Source organism: Podarcis liolepis (genome assembly GCF_965112155.1).
Source record: "Podarcis liolepis genome assembly, chromosome: 3".
NCBI classification, from domain to species: Eukaryota; Metazoa; Chordata; class Lepidosauria; order Squamata; family Lacertidae; genus Podarcis; species Podarcis liolepis.
The window spans coordinates 113,263,937-113,277,861 of NC_139557.1; the positions used below are offsets into that span (position 1 = coordinate 113,263,937).

Consider the following 13,925-nt stretch of genomic DNA (forward strand, 5'->3'; position numbering starts at 1 on the left):
AGAACAGTTTCAGGTTAAGTACGGACCTCCGGAACGAATCAAGTACTTAACCAGAGGTATCACTGTACATTGTCGAACCCCTCCAAATCAAGAACATCAGCATTATCTAATTTAATCCACTCCTTAACCCAACAAAGGGCTGCGGCATCAAAATATATCTTCCAATCTGGCAGAGAAAATCCCCCTCCTTCTTTTGAATCTGTTAGTAATTTATATTTAAATCTGGGTCTGGTCCCCCGCCGCCGCCAGATAAATAAACACTTTCTGATGGTCTAGCTCAGTATTGGCAACACAGACTGGCAACAGCTCTCCGGGTTTCCAGGCAGCGATTCTCTCCCAACTCTACCTGGAGATGACAGGAATCGAACTTGACACCTTCTGCTTCGCAAGGCAGATGCTTTGCCACTGAGCTACCGCCCTTCTCCAAATGGGATTGAGAACACCCTCCCTCTCCTTGTTAACATACAATCTGCCCACACCTCTCTCTGTGAAAAAGGAAAAACAAGATTTACTTTTATTTTTTATTTCCCCCCCTTCTCTCTTGATGTCTTCCCCAAGCCCCTTAGCAACTGGGATCTGGCTCAGAAGGCACATGAATTCCTGGCATGATGCCCTGTTTCTTTTTCTAGTCAACAAAGCCAGAGACCCCAGCCGCAGAACGGCAGGTGCAACAGACGCAGGGTCCAGAGATTTCGCTTCCTGGGTCCAAACGCCACCTGCCAGCATGTTGTGCTTTCACTAGGAGATGGAGCTTGGAGCGGAGAGGAGGGGGATTTCTCTAGAGAAGGGGTGAGGTGGAGATTTGGGGCTTCTGCAGACAGAGACTCTGGCGTTGGGCCTCTTCCCAACTCCGCAGAGGGCAGTTTGCACCTAAGGAGGGAATAGCTCCCCTCTCAACCAATTGCTATATTTATTTTATTCGTGGAAATATTTCCACACTGGGTCATCAAAGTAGCTCACACAGATTTTTTTTTTTTTTAAAAAAAGAAAATACAATGGAGTTAACAATTTCATGAGCTCCCAAGCAGAAGCGAAAGGTGCCTAGAGATGGGCAGATCTACTGTATTTTTTGCTCTATAAGACTCACTTCTTCCCTCCTAAAAAGTAAGGGGAAATGTGTGTGTGTCTTATGGAGTGAATGCCAGCTGCGCAGCTATCCCAGAAGCCAGAACAGCAAGAGGGATTGCTGCTTTCACTGTGCAGCGATCCCTCTTGCTGTTCTGGCTTCTGAGATTCAGAATTTTTTTTTTTCTTGTTTTACTCCTCCAAAAACTGGGTGCGTCTTGTGGTCTGCTGCGTCTTATAGAGCGAAAAATATGGCATTTGGTTTCTCATTTTTGCAATCTTAAGTTCAGTTCTATGCATTTTTTTTTAAAAAAAAGCATTTCTGTACCAATGTAGGATGAAACATCAGGGTGGCATAAAATGTTAAAACATAAAACGCAATTTAAGAAATAAATATTAAATATAAACACTACTGATGATCCTTAAGGTGGCTGGCTGATCCAAATAAAAATCAAATAGCTGCAAAGGCCTGTCAGCGTTTCCACATTAGTTTGCAGTGGTGGTGGCGGTGACGATTTAAAAAAGGCCTCCTGAAAATCATCAGTTTTTTTGTTTGAATTTCTCCCAATAAACACATTTTCATATGCAATCTCTCCTAAAAGAAACACTTTTGCAAACCAGCTTCCCCAAACACAATGCATTTGTGCATGATATTTTCCAGTAAAGCACGCATTCATTTCTGTCCAGCGCCGAGGGCCTTCTGGCGGCTCCCTCACCGCAAGAAGCCAAGTTACAGGGAACCAGGCAGAGGGCCTTCTCTGTAGTGGCACCCTCCTTGTGGAATGCCCTCCCACCAGATGTCAAAGAGAAAAATAACTACCAAACTTTTAGAAGACATCTGAAGTCAGCCCTGTTTAGGGAAGCTTTTAATGTTTAATAGGTTATTGTGTTTTGGTGGAAGCCGCCCAGAGTGGCTGAGGAGGCCCAGCCAGATGGGCAGGGTATAAATAAATTACTATTAATTATTATTATTATCTGGCTGGAGAACAGAAAAAAATTGTGTGAATTTGGTAGAGTGGTTGTGTTTTGGTCCCCTTTCCACTGGGTGGGAGGGGAAGCCCACAGACAGTCTTCTCCCTGGTGTAAATGGTGTCTTCACTCTGAGGGGTAAGCCAAAATGGCAGAAAGTTACCCCCCAAAAGAGGCAGATTTGGGGGGTTAGAATGGTAAGACACAGAACAGGTGAAGCATTCCTGTCCCCTAAAAATGTCCCTTCCACCCCTTGCATTTATGTCACTTCAGTGCCTCTTCAGATTGGTCTGTTTTTTACTCCTGAAGGTATCCTGCAAGGCAGTGGAGGTTTAAGATCAGAGCTTTCCTTCTCCTAGATGGGCTGCCTTCCCAGGTTGATGAGCCCCATCTGCCCCTCTTTTCCCTCTACAGCACATGAAGAAACTACCTTCTCGACCGTTGGACCCACTATTGGTCTCATCTATTCCATCCATGAGAGCCTGTCTTCACATGCAGAGTAAGTCCCAACCTCACAGAACATTTGAGATCCATGAGTTATCTTCACCTGTTTTAGCCGGCCAGTCGAAGCCGTTGTCACATGCTGACAACTTCTAGGAGCCACAGGTGAGAGCTGAGTGCCGGGTGGGGACCGAACTACCCCAGAATGAGCATGACGTGCCCCCACCAGCAATATTAAAGGTAAAGGGACCCCTGACCGTTAGGTCCAGTCGTGGCCGACTCTGGGGTTGCGGCGCTCATCTCGCTTTATTGGCCGAGGGAGCCGGCGTACAGCTTCCAGGTCATGTGGCCAGCATGACTAAGCTGCTTCTGGCGAACCAGAGCAGCGCACGGAAACGCCGTTTACCTTCCCGCTGGAGCGGTACCTATTTATCTACTTGCACTTTGACGTGCTTTTGAACTGCTAGGTTGGCAGGAGCAGCGACTGAGGAACGGGAGCTCACCCCGGGGATTCGAACTGCCGACCTTCTGATCGGCAAGTCCTAGGCTCTGTGGTTTAACCCACAGCACCACCCGCGTCCATTCACCAGCGATATTACCCCTCCCCTAACCCCCCACATGCCCCAGCTCTTGAACTATAGTGCAACAAAAGCAGGACTACCCCCCTCCGCTGTGCATTTGTGGGATGAAATGTTCAAGAATTTCAGCAAGAAGCTATGGGGCATATAAAGATGGGAAAGGAAGCATGTCTTGGAAGTTTTGATGGTGCAAGCAGTATAGGAGGCAGGATTCTGTATAACCACCCCGATAGCACCATGAGTACAAGTCATCATGAATACACAATAAAAAAGGATATCTGGAGTGGCCCTCAGAAAATGGAATATGCTTCTGCCAAAATACTATGTTTTTCTCTCCTTAGAATCAAAAAGCAAACTACATGTACTCAAAAGCTCTTCACTGAGTGCGCTCATCCCTTTACAATTCTATAGAAACAATAGGCAAATTTTAAAGTAATAGCAAAATAAACTTGTGTAGGGTTATAAAGGATTGTAATTTTTGCATTTCATTGCCATTCAGCTCCCACCTTATTCATCCCCTCCTTTATATACCTGCCGGCTAAGATCTCTTACCTAGATATTCTCAGGGACTGGACCTTTTCAACTTACGCCACAAATTATATTTCAGTTATTAATGCCACATTAATTTTTCTGAAGCAAATTATGTCCATGGAGAAGTATAAAGAGAACTGACATATTGAGCAGTGTGCTATATTTTTGGCGTTTCAACCCTGAACAACCCTACATAAGAGTACGCGCTGTTGATTTCAACATGCCCTTGCGTCTCACGTGCCAAAAAAGGAAGCCAAATTAAAACTTTTTAGCAGCGTGACATTATAGAATTAACTCTGGATTTTGAATGTCACCAGCGGGTGGCAGTTCTTTAGCAGGTTGCCTTATAACTACACCAAGAGAGTACCCAAAATTTGGTGGTTGGCATTCAGTTTGCAAATGTTGACCATCCTGGATGAACCAGGTGAATCTCCAAAAACTCAGATACACTGGTGACAGCTGACAAGTGCTTACTTGTGTACTCTCCAAGAGTTGAAATACATCCATGTCTCCATCTATATCCATTTTCATGTCGGCTCAAAATTAATCTGGGATTGTCAACATTCGCCTATCAAAATAAAAAAATTCCTTCCAGTAGCACCTTAAAGACCAACTAAGTTAGTTCTTGGTATGAGCTTTCGTGTGCATGCACACTTCTTCAGATACACTGAAACAGAAGTTGCCAGATCCTTCTATATAGTGAGAAGGTGGGGAGGGGTATTACTCAGAAGGGTGGTGGGAATGGGAGATTGGCAGATAGCTGAGATGAGCCTGTTGACGACTCTTAACCATGGAACCATGGAAGGCACCACATTGAGCCGCATGAAATGGAAGTCCATCAACCTCACCAAGAAACTTGCACAGGTACAGACTGATATCTTCTTTCTTACTAAATGCAAGAACCTGGACATTATACCCAAGGGTCTTAGAATTAAGAACCCTCTACAATCCACGTATCCCACTGAATATGCAAGAAAACTATGCAACACTTTCTCCAAGAAGCTGCTCAAACATCTGATCAGCGTTCTCTACTGGAACTATTCGCCTATCAGTGCAGCCTCCCACCTAATTTTGGGCATTCAGTGTAACATACATTTTTGGGACTGGGGGTGGGTGGGCCAACACTCTTCCTTCCACAACAGGAAAATCAAGGTGTTTGTAACAGAGCGGGAAGGTTACATCTTGCACAGTTAACATAACTTTCTACCTCACCCCATAAAAAAAAAAGATTTTCAGGCTTACCAGAAAGGATGGTTTGCAATGCTCCCAATCTGGCCAGGCGGGTGGGGGCATGTCTGAAGAGACAGAGAACACGGCGGGATGGCAACAGGTTTGCAGCCGAGAGGTCGCTAGCGAAAATTCTGCTAAAGCAGCATTTTATATCCCAAGTCCACTTTGCTTTTTGGCATTAGTTCATTTGGCAAAGGGAAAGAACCCCTGACACTAGACAGCATCTATTCAATATCTAGGTCTTCCCTTTGAGCTGGAATCCTCTTTGAAGTCTTCCAAATTCGCCACCGGAGCTCGCCTGGGCCTCCGAAGTTCCCTCCCTGCCGCATCGCTTCCTGCTTCTTTGATTTCCCTTCCCAATTTCTCCAGCACAAAAGCATCTGCCCACCGCATAGGGCAGCCGAAAGCTTTCAGAAGGTTTTCTGTCTCTCTCTTTTTTTAAGCTCCCCCCACCGCAGCGAAAGAAAGGCACGAGCAACATGTTACAACAACCGAGCTTTTCTATAGGAAAGGGGGCTGGCAGCCCACACTTTGTTATCCACTTCATAGGCAAGAGTCTTTTTGACAGTGCTAAACCATCGGCCCTGCTGAGCTCAGCAGGAGTCAAGCGCTGAGTACCATCTGTCAAAGCTGTAGGGTCTTCCCCCTCCTCTCCTCGCCCCGTTTATTGTTATTATTACTGTTATTATTATTAAATTATTCTACAATCTGCTAAAAAGGAGGCAGGGAATGGAAGTTACTTGATTGCATTGTTAGCGGAAGTTTGCAGACTGACTCCAAGCAGCAGTGAGTGCGCAAATTCCCAAAACACTACAAAGAAAAGAGGGGAGAGAGAGTATGCTCTGAAGAGAGCCAGTCTTTTAACTCGGAGGGTCTGTGTGAAGCGGAAAGAGAGTCCCCTGCTATCTTATTCAAGAAAAGCTTGGAACCATTCATTCAGAAGAAGCTTTGATGGGGGAAAAGGTACTGTTTAAGTGTTTTATTTCAACTAGCCATAACAGGTATACTTTTTCTTGTTGCGTGGCGAGTTCCCGCCTCCCACCAGTAGGAAATAACGACACGTGACACCAGTAGCGTAGCGTGGGGGGTGCAGGGGGGCCCGGCCGCACCGGCCGCAACATCTGGGGGTTAGGGTTAGGGGGCGCAAATCCACAGGTTAGGGGGCGCAAATCCACGGGTTAGGGGGCGCCAAATTACTTGCCCTGCCCCGGGTGCTGACAACCCACGCTACGCCACTGCGTGACACAAGTATTTGGGTTAATGGGCTAAAATAGGCCACAACTTTATTGGTTACAGGTAAAGAGCGGTATTGGCTTAGGCATTGGTCCTATCCGACTATCCGGCTTCAGCCTGTTTCCTTGAAGACCAGGAAGGATTAACACCAGCAGGGGGAGCCCTGCTGATGCACATCAACTAGGGACTCCCCCGGGGTCACCACTCGGGGGCATGCCTTGGGCCCTGGTCTCCATAGGCTTCGGATGGGGCCACGCCCCCCGGAGTCCTTTACCGGACTAGCCTTCAATATTTGGGGGAGGTGATGGCGCTCCTCCCCCCTAACACATCTACATAACAATACCCCTACCAATGCCTAACCGCCAAAACCAAGGAAGTTGTGACGATTTGCTACGAGGTAGGTGAAAAACCAAATGGCCAGTGCCAATTTGCCAAGTGGAAAAAATTCCTACCAGGCCCCTCAACGGCGACCAACCGAGGTCCATAACAAGGTCAGAAAGGAAACCTTGAAGGGCGGGCGGGTGGGAAACCTAAAAAGCTGAGGGCCAAAGAGGGAGATCCCGGGCCGCGCTTGCCTCAAATGAGGCAGGCCACACCCCCTGAGCCAGCCGATTGGCTGGCCAGGGGATGACGCGGCCCGAGGATTCCCCTGATCGCGGGGGGCTGGAAGCCAGCCTCCGTGCGGGTGTTGGGGGCGTGAGCCTGCAACACCACCTCCTCCTGAGGTCGGAAGTGGCTTTGTCATTGTTAAATGAACTTCTGGCCCTCCAAGTGTTGCCGGACTACAAGTCCCATTGCCGCTGACCATTGGCCATGCTGGCTGGTGCTGATGGGAATTGGAAGTCCAACAGGTTCTGGAAGGCCACAGGCTCCCATCTGCTTTAGTTGCTTCAGAAATGCACAGTAAACTTTTTGGAACTTCCCCAAAACTTTAACCCTGCTTTTAGATGGGGTTCAGCTCATTCAGAAACGGGAGACTTGAGTCTGAAGGGCTCTATTTTGCTCATACTGAGCCTGGCAACTTAAAGACAAGTCCATCCATTTGCCACCTCAGTTGGCCCAGAAAAGTAGGACACAGAGGTGGTGCCTTGGGCTGTAAACTGAGGGGCTGTGGCACAATGTGTGCCTGTGACAACACACATGTGACGCATGACACATTGTTGGGATGAGGCGCATCCTCAGGAGAAGGCCTTGCCCACCGCTGTGCAGCTTCAATGGCTGCGCCTTCAACACTCTCTGCCTCCTCTGTTCCCTCAATATTGGGGGGCTGAGTCACCCGCTAAGGAATATTGAGGGGACTGGTGACACCTCCATCCCCTAGAGTTAGTGTGCCTGGTAGGACATCAGTGAATTTAGCATGGCCATAGTATCTTCATGGGTCGTCATTACAGTATAAGTTTTTTATATCTAAACTGAAGGGTCAGAAAAACAAAGCAACAATCCCTTTTTTATTTTTATTTTCATTCCCAGGAACTCTTAAGGCAGTTGCTCAAATGCCCATTTCTGAAAAACGGAAGGCATTTGACAATTTGCAGTTGTCTTCTTCGTGGTGTAACAATGTCTGGAATCTGGAGATATTTGAGAAAACAGCACACTGTTTAAATGTCTTAAAAGGAACTGAAGACCCAGAGGTCGCTCGCGGAGTCGTTATCACTGCAAGTGCAAAGTTCTTTGCTGATATCAGTGTGAGAAATTCACTTCGTAATAGTGAATAGCAAAAATTGTTCTCTGTTTATCTTGTTCAACAGTGAAAGCAATTATGCTTTCACATTGCAATTGCATGCCCTTTTATTTATTTTTTACATAATTCAATGAAATAAGAATTAATACCTTTCTTATTAATACACAGCGTTTTCAGGTTTTGGCATTTGAAATATGTTTTTGAAAAGTAACATACCTGCACCCCTCACCTGTCCATTCTTTACTTTTGCACCACTTGTTGATATTCTGGCAACTCTGCTGATAAGCTGTGAATGTACTGTGGGTGGAATTTCCTTTTTTTATCATTTTAAGGTTGTGAATCTTCACAAAATCACAGATTCCATGCACAGTATGTTTGCTACATTAACAGCAGAGCTCCCAGATGATGAGCAACTGCTGTCATGGGCCCCTGAGCTCCATTATGATCTGGCATGGTTTGGTGGCCCCAGATGGAAGAGGAAAAAGAAGGAAGAAGGAACAGACTGGGGGGATGGGACAGGAAAGTTGGCAACTAAGGGATGGAGGAGGGACGGCCTCCCCTTGCGACTCTAGATATCAAAGTCCAAGAAGCAGATCTTCTGGCTATATCTACCACTCCTCCTGTAGAGCAGAGCCTCATTGGGGAAATGGGAAGACTTCGACCAGCCAGAAAGAGAGAGAGGCTGAACAGGAATTGGTGGTTGCAGCCCAAGAGACGATATACAGCCTATGCAAGGCTGCCTTCTGATGGCTCGGGTAGCAGAAACTCCATACCCTCCAACATTTCTCCAATGAAAACAGGACAGCCTGCCATAGCCTCCAACATTTCTCCAATGAAAATAGGGACATCCTAAGGAAAAGCGGGATATTCTGGCATCAAATCAGAAACCGGAATGGCTTCTGTAAATCCAGGGCTGTCCTTGGAACATAGGGACACTTGGAGGGTCTGTGTCACGGTCCGGTTCATGGGCAATTGAAGTCCCGGTTGAGGACGTAGGGACTGGGGGCAAGATGGCAGGGTGGGAGCAGGAACAGGAGTCCAGAAGCCAGGAGTCAGAAAGCCAAGAGTCCGAGGGTCAGAGAGCCGGGAGTCAAGAAGCCAAGGGTCTGAGGGTCAGGAAGCAAGGAGTCACACAGTCAGGGGTCTGAGGATCAAGGAGCAAAAAGTCACGAAGTCAGAGGTCTAAGGATCAAGAAGCAAGGAGTCATGAAGTCAGGGGTCCGAGGATCAAGAAGCAAGAAGTCACGAAGTCAGGGGTCCGAGGATCAAGAAGCAAGGAGTCATGAAGTCAGGGGTCCGAGGATCAAGAAACAAGGAGTCACGAAGTCAAGGGTCCGAGGATCAAGGAGCAAGAAGTCACGAAGTCAGGGGTCCGAGGATCAAGGAGGAAGAAGTCACGAAGTCAGGAGTCCGAGGATCCAGAAGCAAGAAGTCACGAAGTCAGGGGTCCAAGGTGCAGGGAGTCAAATGCAGCAAGGCAGGGAACGTGTTGCTGTGGCAAAGAGGTGAAGGGAAAATGCTGACCTTATATCCCTTCCCGGCCCTTGTGAGTTACCAATCGGCCTCACCTGTGCGGCCACGCCTTGCCTCTTCAGAACAAACTTAGGAAGGCCCCAGTCCTGCAGAGCCCTATTGGTCACAGGGCTTGGCTCCTGCTCGCACACCTGACAGTCTGCATTTGTCGGCACACATACACAGGTCTCCATATTACAGAGACCAGAGACCTTTCCCGGATCCTTAAACCAGTGTTTCCCAACCTTTTTTGGGCAAAGGCACACTTGTTTCATGAAAAAAATCTTGAGGCACACCACCATTACAGCCCCGTGACGTCAGCGTGCAGCGTCACGCCGGGAGGGACATGAATTGCTAGCAAATTATATAATCACCTCCTTGAGGGCTGGCTCATCTTCTCCGAAGGCAGAACCCCATTAATTAACAGGACAGACTCACACCATAGCCAAGATGAGGGGGGAAAACCTCAGTCATGCACAGTCATGCACATGTGGGGGCTAAATGAGGACGAAGACCAGGCAGAGAGCAGGGTTCAAATCACCCCACCTGGCCAGGACAATCCCTGGGTGCTCCCTTGGGCCACTCGCCTGACCCACCTCGCAGGGCTGTTGTTGCGAGGATAACATGGGGAGAACCACGCGCGCCCCCGGGAGCTCCTTGGAGGAGAAAGCGGGCGATGAATGCAATGCACGAAATATATGAGAGGCGACCAGGTTTTGCAGGTGAGGGGCCCCCGCCAGCCTCCGCTTCCAACACCCGGTGCAGCGACGCCGAAGTTTCCCCCCGGGCTCGGCTCGGGGAGCAGCGCTGCTCCCCCCCGGCTCCCCTTCGCCCTCCCGGCTCTCTCTGCCGCCCACTGGGGACCCCCCTCACCTGCCAAGTCCGGAGCACCGGTGGAAGTTGCATGCATGCATGCAGGGCGCCGCGTTGCCATTGCATTGCACTGCACTCCATGCAACGCCTGCACGCATGCATTGCCTTGCACGCCCGCCAAGGGGTCTCCTCGCGGTCCGATGCGTCCCCTCCGGCGCGGATGCAGCATTGCAAAAATAACCCCCCCGACGCAGCCCTACCTGGGGGGCAGCCTCCGCCGCTCCGCCTCCGCGGGGATCCCCGGGCTCCATCCTGCCGCCCGATCTCCGCGGGGGCGCAGGTAGGCTGCGCGGGGTATGCACGGAAGAGCCCCTGCCCGCCCGGCTGCCGCCGCTGCGCTCATTCCATGGCCGGGAGAAGAGCGCTTCAAGCAAAACGCCCGGCCCGCCAGGCCACACTGGGAAACGTAGTTCGCGCATCCCGCGCGGGCGCGGAGCCCAAGGGCGAGGGGACTACGGATCCCGTCAGCCCCCGGGGACGGAGGGGGAGAGGCCGGGGACGGAGGGGGAGAGGCCGGGTGCAGGGATGGAGGGACGGGTGGGCGAGCGAGTGAGTGAGTGGCAGCCGCCAAGCCTTGGCCGAGAGCCAGGAAGGGCCTCCCCGGAGGAGGAGGAGGAGGGAGGCGCAGAGCGGGAGGGAGGGAGGGAACCCCAGGGGTCATCTAGTGATGGCGCCCCAATCGAAAATTTGACTTAAAAAAAAAAAAATCTTTCGATTTTTTTAATTTTTCCCGCGGCACACCAGGCAACATCTCGCGGCACACTAGTGTGCCGCGGAACAGTGGTTGGGAAACACTGCCTTAAACAATGCTAGGGAAAGGCGACGACACCAGGGACCTGTCGACAGCAGCCGAAGGAGTTAAACGTTGCCAGCACCCGGCATTTAAAAGAAAATCTATAGGCGAGTCAAACAATTAAGCGTCTTCAGGTAGGTGGCTTCATTCAAGGCTGCTGGAAAAACAGCAGTAGCACCACTTATTCTCTTTGCGCAGCGTGGGTCCCAGCTGTGGCAAGCCCCAGCACCTGTTCCTTCCACATTCCTGCTGCTTCGGGGCTGTTAGTGACGGACTGCCAAGGGGGCCCTGGGAGGCTCATAATGGATCAAGGCAGGCGCTGAGTGTGGCCGTTGCTTAACTAATGGGTAGCTGTTCACTTTCGCACCAGTTGTTCTCTGGCTCTTTCCAAGATCAGAACTTGGAAGGAGGTTAGGCTCTTTGTAAATATCTTTCACATAGACTTGAACGAGGCAGATACCTCATTCAGAGACACTTGATAGAACTGAATGATGCTTCTCTCCAGCTTGCAAAGCTTTTAATGGAATATGTTGTTATACACCCTTGTGCAAATTAATTGAAACAAACAAAGTAGCTTATTGTACAAAACTCACATATACAGTGGTACCTCTGGTTGCGGACAGGATCCGTTCTGGAGGCCCGTTCGCAACATGAAACGAATGCAACCTTTTCTGCGCACGCGTGGGTTGCAATTCACCGCTTCAGCTCATGCGCGGGATGTCATTTCGCGTGTCTGCGCATGCACGAGCGGCAAAACCCGGAAGTAACCCTTTCAGGTACTTCCAGGTCACCGTGGGACGTATCCTGAAAGAATGTAACATGAAGCGGACGTAACATGAGGCATGACTGTACGTACATTAGTAACAGATATGACCTCTGCTATTTTTAAGCAACATTTGAACACAGTTTGGCGTGGAGTCTACTACAATGATACCTCGGGTTAAGTACTTAATTCGTTCTGGGGGTCCATTCTTAACCTGAAACTGTTCTTAACCTGAAGCACCATTTTAGCTAATGGGGCCTCCTGCTGCTGCTGCGCCGCTGGAGCATGATTTCTGTTCTCATCCTGAAGCAAAGTTCTTAACCTGAGGTAATATTTCTGGGTTAGTGGAGTCTGTAACCTGAAGCATATGTAACCTGAGGTACCACTATAGTTTCGAACAGTCACTGTTGATTTTCGGATCCCTGTACCACATCTGAATCAGCGCCTGAAGGAGCTTCTCCATAGTCGTACAGTCTACAGCACGGAGGCGACTTTTGCATATAGCCCACAAATTCTCAATGGGATTTACGTCCGGGAAATTCCCTGGCCGATCAAGTACATGTATTTCCTGCTCTGCCATGAATTTCTTCACCACTTTCGATGTGTGACAGGGGGCTAAGTCCTGCCGCAATATCCCAGTACTGTCAGGATACCTCTTTTCCAGCCCTGGAATAACTCTCTTTCGTGGAACCTCAGTATATTGCGGCGAGCGCATCATTCCTTCTATTGGCTGCAGGCTTCCGACACCATAATGACCAACTGACTTTTCGTGTTTGTTTTGAGTACAGGATTACGAGTAAGATAGAAAACATGCTTTGTTTCAATTAATTTGCACAAGGGTGTGAGGTTTTTTTGGGGGGTGGGTGGGTGTTTAGGGGGAAGAGTCCCCTAAAATATTTGAATTCATCAACCAGTTAGAATTTAAACGAACTATTAAATTCCAGAGTGGGGTCTGGAGGTTAAACCAGTGTCCAGGAAAAAAAGCCTGGCAGAAGTTCCTTTGCGAGGGAAACACCAGAATGGCGAAGGCCATTAGCAGAATCTCTGAGCCGGATAGAAAATGGGCAAAGCTCCTCCCTGAGGTGAGAGATAGTTAGCAGAGACAAAAGCTCCGAGTTCCAGGAGGGAGGGGCAGAACTGGAGTGGGCAATGAAGAAAAGCGACCAGGAAAAAAAATCTCACTTTTTGAAGGAGGGGGCCAGCGCACGAGGCAGGCAGCTTGTTTTATGCTACAGATAAGAGGCTCAGACATGATGTTTGGGGTCTCTTGGACACTGAAGCTGCAGCAATGGAACCAACAGGATCTTCTTGGGATGTGAATACTCTCTCCATCTAGGTCCAGGCTGCATTATATGTAAATAAACCATATATCATACAGACGCTGCCGTCTCCGCTGTGCCTCTTTGTTCCAATAGGAAACACATAGCTCAGTTAGTAAGAGCATGAGGCTCTTAGAATCATAGAGTTGGAAGAGACCACAAGGGCCATCGAGTCCAACCCCAGGCCAAGCAGGAAACACCATCAGAGCACTCCTGACATATGGTTGTCAAGCCTCTGCTTAAAGACCTCCAAAGTAGGAGACTCCACCACACTCCTTGGCAGCAAATTCCACTGTCGAACAGCTCTTACTGTCAGGAAGTTCTTCCTAATGTTTAGGTGGAAACATCTTAATCCCAGGGTTGTGGGTTCAAGTCCTGTGTTGGGCAAAGAGATTCCAGCATTGCAGGGGCTTGGACTAGATCAGTGTTTCCCAGCCTTTTCCCGACCGTGGCCCCTTCTGACCTTGTTTCCTTCCTTCCTGTGGCCCCCTCCCTGGACGTAGCCAAGACGGGGCAGGAAGGGAAGCTTCCCCCCAATAAATAAAAATCAATACAAATCTGAAGTTCTGCCCCCCCCCAACAAGCCTGCCCCCTGAACAAAAATCCTGGCTACGCCCATGCCCCACCCCCGTTCTCCCAGTAGAAAGGCAGTTATTTAATTTTTTGTGTGTGTAAATAGAACATGTTTTATTTATAATTTTTATAATTTATACAAAATACAATTACATAAAACGATAGGAACATAATGAAATATTGTAGAAGCAGAAAAAACATAGACTCATAGAGCTGGGACCCAAGGGTCATCTAGTCCAACCCCTTGAATTGTAGGAAACTCAGCGAAAGCATCCGTGACAGATGGCCGTCCAACCTCTGCTATAAAAACTCCAAGGAAGGAGAGTCCACAACCTCCTGAGGGAGATCTATCCTCCATGTATTA

The 13,925-nt window shown here is 48.9% G+C and overlaps 1 long non-coding RNA gene across 3 annotated transcripts in view; it reads right to left on the reverse strand.

Annotated features, from left to right (window-relative positions):
- The window catches only part of LOC310702976, a 75,011-nt gene that overhangs the window by 23,376 nt on the left and 37,710 nt on the right, over window positions 1-13,925 (reverse strand). Inside the window, exon 1 of one of the 3 annotated variants that reach the window (XR_014523856.1) lies at window positions 4,827-5,005. The exons of the other annotated variants lie outside the window; for them this stretch is intronic. This is a non-coding gene — a long non-coding RNA (uncharacterized lncRNA). Of the gene's footprint in view, window positions 1-4,826; window positions 5,006-13,925 lie in introns of those variants that run through there. 3 annotated transcript variants of the gene reach the window in all.